The 8145-nt window shown below is 35.4% G+C and overlaps 1 pseudogene; it reads left to right on the forward strand.

Moving 5' to 3' along the window:
- The first annotated feature begins 325 nt into the window (after positions 1-325).
- Positions 326-493, forward strand: LOC115295007 (annotated as a pseudogene).
- The last annotated feature ends 7652 nt before the right edge of the window (positions 494-8145 follow it).

An 8145-nucleotide genomic window follows, 5' to 3' on the forward strand; every position in this document is an offset into this window, starting at 1 on the left:
GATCTCCCATATGTAGAATGCATCAAAGGAAGAGAAAGAGATTTGGGAGCAGAGCAGAAAAATGAGAGTAGTAGAATGAAAATCTATATGAAATTTACAAATCTTACTTGGCACAATCAGATCAGAAGCATGGGCTCCAAATTCCAAATGGCAATCTTTGCTTACCTTTAAACAAAAATAATGTGGGTTAAGTTGTGACTACTTTTTGTGGGCACTGTAGGAAACTAAGCAAATTAAATTTTTTTCCCTTAGCTAAACTAGAGTATTCCAGGAAACTGACCTGACCTGCTCACCCAACCTGAGAGCACTCATTTATCTAACAAAAATCGCTTCTCCGCCTTTTGGCTAAGATCAAGTGTAGTATTTATCTAACAAATATTTAGAGACCTGCTAATTGCAAAGCACAATGTAAGGTGCTATGGATTCAAAAGTGAACCTGCTCTGCACATCTAAGATTTTTTTTTGGAGCTCCTAGATAAGTTTAAGAATCTGATATATTAACCCTCCCCTAGAGGGATGGGTAGAAGGAAGCACATTAAAACCACATGCATGTTTTGCATACAATTTCAGGAAAGCTGAAAAACCCCCAAAGCCATTTCACATCCCTAGGGTAGATGTATGCAGCCATCCTACAGACGCCATCCCCTCCACCCATGCAGCAATCTCACACGCAGCTGTGTTTTGTCTTTTTGATTTAAATTAAAGTCAGGTTATGTTCTAGACAGAATTGCGTTCTTGATTAGAACTCTTTACAAAAGGAAATCCCAAAGGTAGGGAAAGATGGCATGTGATCTCAGCCCTCTCCCAATCGTAGAGAACTTCCTGAATTAACTCATAGAAATTAGGTATGTCATTTTAATACAGTTTTTAGAAACCTTCCCTAACTAGATTAATCAACTCAGAGCACTTTCTGTTTAAAAGGCTTTACTCATTTAAAACACTTCTGCATTTTCAATATGTAGACAGCAATCTACATATAATGCAGAATCTTTAGGGAAAAAATAAAACCAAGTATCCAATTCCACACAGAAAGAGAATGTCAAGTTGATATTTAAAATACTTGTTTACACAAAGGACATTTTATTTTGTTTTAAATAATTATCCTGCTCTTGCTTGATTTATATATTATATAATTCATGGATTACCCGAATTGATAATTGAATAATATGTAGATGTCACTTAGAGGTGCAAAACCTATTCGCCTACTTGGAATTGCCTGTCTCAATAAGAAAGACACTAACTTTAGCATTTTCTCTCTGATTAGAGACACTATAGATTTGCAGTCGCCTCCATGTAATATAAATCAATAAAGAATAATTTTCCAGGCAGTAAATCAATTGTCAGTTCACAGACCCTAATACCCCTGTGCAGGATTTATTGAAAAAATGAATGGCAGTCTTGTTAGGAGATGTACCGCATGCTTTATAGGGACATAATAGTGTAAACCCCAGACTATTACATTCACCACAGTGAAGAATCCAGCAGAAATAACCCTTCCCTTTCCATAGAACACATACTCAGCTGGGTTTTCTAATGACAAATGGAAAAACTTAAAAGACAATAGAGTAATAACATATATTTGGAGTGAGAGGGTCTCTCAGTCTTGGAGACACCGTAACTCCTTTGCTGGGACTTTCTGCACTTTTCTGCACTTTGAGTGCGATGGACCTAAAAAGTTAATATTCTAACTCTGCCATTCAAGAAGGTATTCATTAGTCATGTGCGGTTCTTTTTAATTTTTGTGACATGATTAGTCTAAATTGAGATGTGATGTTATGTATAAATAAACATTAGACTTCTTTTTTTAAATTTATTTATTTTGAGAGAGACAGTGTAAGCAGGAAAGGGGGGGAGAGAGAGAGAGAGAGAGAGAGAGAGAGAGAGAGAGAGTGTGTGAGATTCCCCAGTAGGCTCCACACTGTCAGCACAGAGTCCAACATGAGAATCAGTCCAAAGAATGGTCAGATCAAGAAGTGAGCTGAAATCAAGATTTAGACAATTAACCAACTGAGCCACCCAGGCATCCCAATAAACACGGGCTTTCAAAGACTGTACAAAATAAAAGACATAAAATATCTTAATAAGCTTTATATTGATTATATGTCAAAATGATAATAATTTAGTAGATTAAGCAGAATATATATTTAAATTAATTTCAATTGTTTAGCTTTTCAATGTGGCTTCTAGAAAATTTAAAAGCACTAATGTAGTTCATGTAACTATTTCTCTTGTACAGCACTGTCCTACACAGTAAAGTGAGGCAGGCGACAGATTGAAACATTTTATGGTCAGCCAACAATGCATCCACAAATCCCTAGAGAACTAGATAGTTAAGTATGGGAATGACAAGATAAGTCTCCACTTTTTTTTAATTTGTGTCATGTTTATTTATTTTTGAGAGAGAGAGAGAGAGAGAGAGAGAGAGCGAGCATGACTAGAGGAGGGGCAGAAAGAGAGGAAGACACAGAATTTGAAGTTAGCTTCAGGTGTCAGTACAGAGCTCAACATGGACTCGAACTCACCAACCCCAAGAGCATGACCTGAGCCAAAGTCGGACACTTAACCAACTGAGCCACGTAGGGACCCAGAGGCTCTACTTTTTAAAAGACAACAGTATGCAGTTCCTCTAAAGACAGTAACTGGATGTTCAGGGGTGGGAAGGTAGGTCCCCACAGGCCGTACAGTAAATATCACTTAAAGTGCTTGGCAAACAAAACTAGAGAACCTGAGAGAAGAGAAGTACCAGACCTGCTAATGACATTACCAGATTTCAGCTAATGAGGGGTAGAGGAAAGAATAAGCCAAGAAAATTTTGACTAATGCCCTGCAAAGATATTTTAAGTTTATGTCAAAAGTTATCTTTGGTTCAAGAGCTGCAAGCAGTCTCCTTCGTTACTAGATGCTCAGAATCTTGCATGGGGCCTGACTCTAGAAGAGACTCAGTAAACACTTGCTAAATCGAAGAATTAATGACATAATTATATACAAAAAAAAGACCTGCTATACCTACACTATGATGCAAATACCAAAAAAAAGTATAATAATTTTTCTACTGTACTAAATTAGAAATACCCATGAAGCAGAGTGGAGAAACTGGAACTCTAGATAATGAAGAAGGAACTGATGAGAAAAGGTAAATAAAGACAGAGAGATTATTAGACGTAAAAGGGTAAGGAAAAATTAAAACACATAGTAGCGTTAGTGACTTCTAAATCAGTGGGAGGCAAACAAGGATTATAAAACCTAAGGAGGGAAAGAGTCTAGACCAATTTCTACCAGTCTGTGATTGAATAAGGAAAGTCATAGTTTTTTGAATCTCAAATTTTAAATTTGTATAATGAAGCTTTGTAATTAATTCTAAAATTTCAATAGTCGGTAATATCAATAATATGAGGAAAATCAAGGGGTGCAATCAGCCATTCCCAAATCCTCAGGAAATCCTTTGAGAGATTTAACACCAAGGAGAAAATATGTATGTAAACTTGAGTGCTTCTCAATCAGGGGTGATATAGCTCCTCGGGGGACTTTTGGCAAAGTCTGGAGTGATTCCAGGTTGTTGCTGATAGGGAGTGCTACTGGCATCTAGTGGGTAAAACCAGAAATGCTGCTAACCATCCTCCAAGGCGCAAGGCAGCACAGCAAAACAAAGAATTACCTAGTGTAAAATGTAACTAGTGCAATGTTAAGAAATCCTGATCTAGAGCAATATATAAATAGTATGTACAATGAGGTAGAACAAGAAAACACCAGAAATTTCAAAGCACTGCACTGATAGTACAAACGAGCTAGGATAAATCTTAGGCTTAAAAAAAAAAAAAATAGCACCTAAATTCATCATTCCATTCACCCCTGGTTCTCCTCTCTCAATATCACTTTACAAGTTTTGTTAGAATTCTTCTTAAGAAATCACCATCTCTAAGAAAATGAGAAAAATAATTCAAATAATTTCTTTATATGAAAGATGCATGTACATTTTATGCAGAGGATGTAAAAATTATGCTTTATTCTATTATGAATAAAAAGATTTGTCATAAATTTAGACTGGGTTCATTTCTTTATGCTTAATAAAGTCTGCATATAAGCACCTGAAGAGAAAGTAGACAGAAAATGTACCCATTAAAATATTTACCCTTCCAAATAACCTAAAGTGGTAAGAAATATAGGTTTAATTATCTTGTTAGATTTTTCAGCTAGCACATGAATTTGCAGTCCTACTATACTTGAAAAACAGAGAACACATTCAATACCAAATTTAAATCTACTGCTTTTAAAATACCTTCCTTTGGGCTGCAAAGTGTAATCAAGTATTCTATATCACCATGAGTTTCAGTACATTAATATGTTATAAAACATGCTTTAAAGATATATCCATGATTTATAATAATTGCAAGTCTCAGAAACTAATAGCCAGAAGCATTTGACTTTTACCTTCAAATATCCTCACTCAAACCCAGTAAAGTACTGTCTGAATCAGCATAAGAGCTTCTATACCAAGATATTAAAAGTAATCATCATTTTTAAAGATAATTCTGCTATTATGTTAATATTTGACGTGGTATTCTTCCCAGGTAACATATTTTTATTTTGTTAGGAATCTACTAAGAATAGACTTTAATAGAATTCTAGTAGTGATATGTCTTTAGGGACTCACAGCTCATATGGGTGGGTGGAAAGAGAAGGTGAGAGAAAAGTAGACTTTTTTAGAATAGCTCACCATTTTGTTTCCTGAGGCTGCTGCAACCAAGTACCACAAACTGTGTGGCTTAAAACAATAGAAATTTATTCTTTCACTTTTATGAAGGCAACAAGTCTAAAATCAAGGAATCAGCTGGGTTGGGTTGGTTCTTTCCAGAGGCCCTCAAAAACAGAAATTTATTCTTTCACTTTTATGAAGGCAACAAGTCTAAAATCAAGGAATCAGCAGGGTTGGTTCTTTCCAGAGGCCCTCAAAAACAATCTGTCCCTTACTAGCTTCTAGTGGCTGTTGGCAATCCTTGACACCCCTTGGCATTCCTTGGCCTATAAGAGCACGTAACCCCATTATCTGCCTCCATCTTTACATGGCCTTCTCTGTCTCTACCTCCTTTGTGCCTGTGCTCTGTCTCTCTGTGTGTCCTCTGCTCTTATAAGGGAAAGAACGTTACATTTGGAGCTCACCCTAATTTCAGAATGATTTCATCCTTATAATGCCTAAATTCATTATATCTTTTTTTCTAGATCCTTAACTAATTATAGCTGTAAAGTCTCTATTTCCAAATAAGGTCACATTCTGAGGTCCTGCACAAACATGAATTTTGTGAGGACACTATCTGACCCACTACACTCACCATACTTGATTTGTGATCAACTACTTTGTTTAAACAAACTTCTGATTCATTTGTGTCTCCCTCTCTCATTTTTCTTATGACACCAAGCCTGAAATTATATATAACGAACCCTCTCCAATGACCTACTGTCCCATCCATAAAATGGCACTGGTATCAACAGATGTCAGTGAAAGAATCCAAAATGATTTAGAATAAATTAGTGGTCCATGCACCAGTTTGGGATTTTTCAAAAACTACCCGGAATCATTTGGTAAATGATATAACTTCTTAATGGCTGTGTTATCAGGAAGATAAACTGAGTTGGTCATGATACAACATACGTGGAGTTTGATCCTAAACTCTTCCACTGAATTAAAGTACCTAACAACGAGAATTATTCAACTTCCCTTAATCTCAGGTCCTTTTGTTTATAAAAATCAGAATAAAGTACTGATTTTAATGTTAAAATTAAAAGTTTGTATATGAACGTGCCTGATACAGTAGATCCAGTGGTTGGCCAAATGCCAAGTTTGGTTTGGCCAGCACAATAAACTTTATTTTTATTTGAATTTAAATGACTTTAATCAGAGAAGGCATTTTCCAATTTGCCACTGACACTACTCTCCACTGCCTTAAGCTGAGTTTAGCTGTCTTGGGAAGTTTTTGAGTCTATTACTATAATGTAGATACATAGCAAATACTCAATAAATGAGAATGATATCAGAGGCCACCTGTCCCAGAACTGACCACCCAATTTAGCAACAGGGAACTCACTACCTACAGGAAGAGCTAATTTCATCTTTTTTAAAATGTTTTTTATTTATTTTTGAGAGACAGAGAGACAGCACGAGCAGGGGAGGGTCAGAGAGAGAGGGAGACATAGAATCTGAAGACAGGTTCCAGGCTCTGAGCTAGCTGTCAGCACAGAGCCCGATGCGGGGCTCAAACCCACAAACCATGAGATCATGAGCTGAGCCAAAGCTGGATGCTTAACCGATAGAGCCATCCAGGCACCCCAGTCGTTTTTTAAATAACTACATTTTCTGGTAAATTCTTCCTTCCATTTCTCTAGGTTTTATTCACTGACCTTAGTTTTTACTCCTAAGACAATATTAAATAAATCTAATTATGCATCTAGTCATCTGTCTTTCATTTACATGAACACATCTAATATGACTCCTCAATACATGAGATAATTTCTATGAGAGCATTCAAAGGCATAATTGTAAATTACAATTAGTACACATCATTACACCATTCATCTTACTGCTGTCAAAAAACAACCCAAGGAAATTTTCATGCCATGAGATGATTATATTTCAGGTTTATAAATAATCAGCTCTCCTTTAGTTTTTTGACATTGTGAGATATGATGTGAAAACCCCAATTAGTCACTCCCAATGTTTACTAGAAAAAGGAGAGAACTATACTCTTACAAATTTAGCAAGGGTTCATGTTTATCCACTTTTGTTGGGCCCAAAGATCAGAGAATCAGATGAATGAACAGTTTTGCTTCTTACAAAAATAATTTTTTTTATTTTTTTAATTTTTATTTTATTTTTTTATACAATTTATTTTTTTATTTTTTAATACAATTTATTTTTTAACATATGCAATTATTTTCCATCATTTACAACACAGTAGTTACAATGATACTCCAAACAGAAAAGCAAAGTAAAAAATCAAAACCCCCACTTCTATTTCATGTAATCAGACTTATACAGAAATTAGAAGGCTAGGTACCAACTAGTTAATCACCTAATTTCACAGCTATCTGAAGTGGCAATTTTTTAACCAATCTTAAACATTCAGATTTATCAACAGAATATAGTGTGCTTTCTCACTACCCTCTTACCTCCAGGTCACTTTTCTAGCTCTAGGAGTGCCAGAGAAAAACTTGAAAATGCTAACTTGAAACTATTGACCAATGGTCATAAGTCAAGAGTCTAGAGAATTTGACAGAAGCTCTGAATCAGCCCTGGTATTCCTGGTATTTAGAATGCATGAGAAAGAAATACCAATCACCTTGGACAGCAGTTTCTCATGCAAAGGCTATAATTGTCAAGTGACCAGATGTCAATAGAGTCAGCTCCCTGCAATGACTATAGGAATTCTATGGGGTCTGGAATGCTGAGATACTTACTTATCTTGCTGACAGCAAAATAAACTACTGTCACCAAGCCTTTGATATTTAGGCCCTGTAAAAGTTAATTCTCTTTAAAGATAAGGCAATCCACAATGCCATAGTTAATGCACATTAACTACTGGTGATAGGAAAGACAACAATGCCATTGCCAGTAATTTCTAAAGCATATAATATTTATATTTCCTTGCTATTTCCCCATTCAAGCCAATAATAAATTTACCCAAGTAATCCTTTGACTAATGAAATGATGGTATACAAAATCTTCTAAAGCAAAAGCCTATAAGTTAGTTGGATTATATTAATATATCAATTACAAATTTAAGAAACAGATTCTATAATCCAAAGTGTTTTTAAATTATTTTTTTAATCTACAGAAAAACTCCATGTACATTATACACAAATACAGCAGAGGAAAGGAAAATCATTAATAATCTTAGTCATTAAAGATAATAAGTTGTGAAATTTTGAATTTCTCAAAGTACCTTTCAGACAACCAAAGACTATGAGTATGAAAACTGAGATGATTAGTAACTTCCTATGGCATGATTACTATAGTTCAAGGTAGCATTGTCCACAGTCATTCCATCCAACTGAACATTCTACCCTCAGACCAGCCTTAAGAATTTTTCCTATACTGCCAAATTGAAAATATTCTCAAAACTTCCTGATCCTTGTTACCATGTAACTTCTCAT

Source organism: Suricata suricatta, chromosome 6 (assembly GCF_006229205.1).
Source record: "Suricata suricatta isolate VVHF042 chromosome 6, meerkat_22Aug2017_6uvM2_HiC, whole genome shotgun sequence".
NCBI lineage: Eukaryota > Metazoa > Chordata > Mammalia > Carnivora > Herpestidae > Suricata > Suricata suricatta.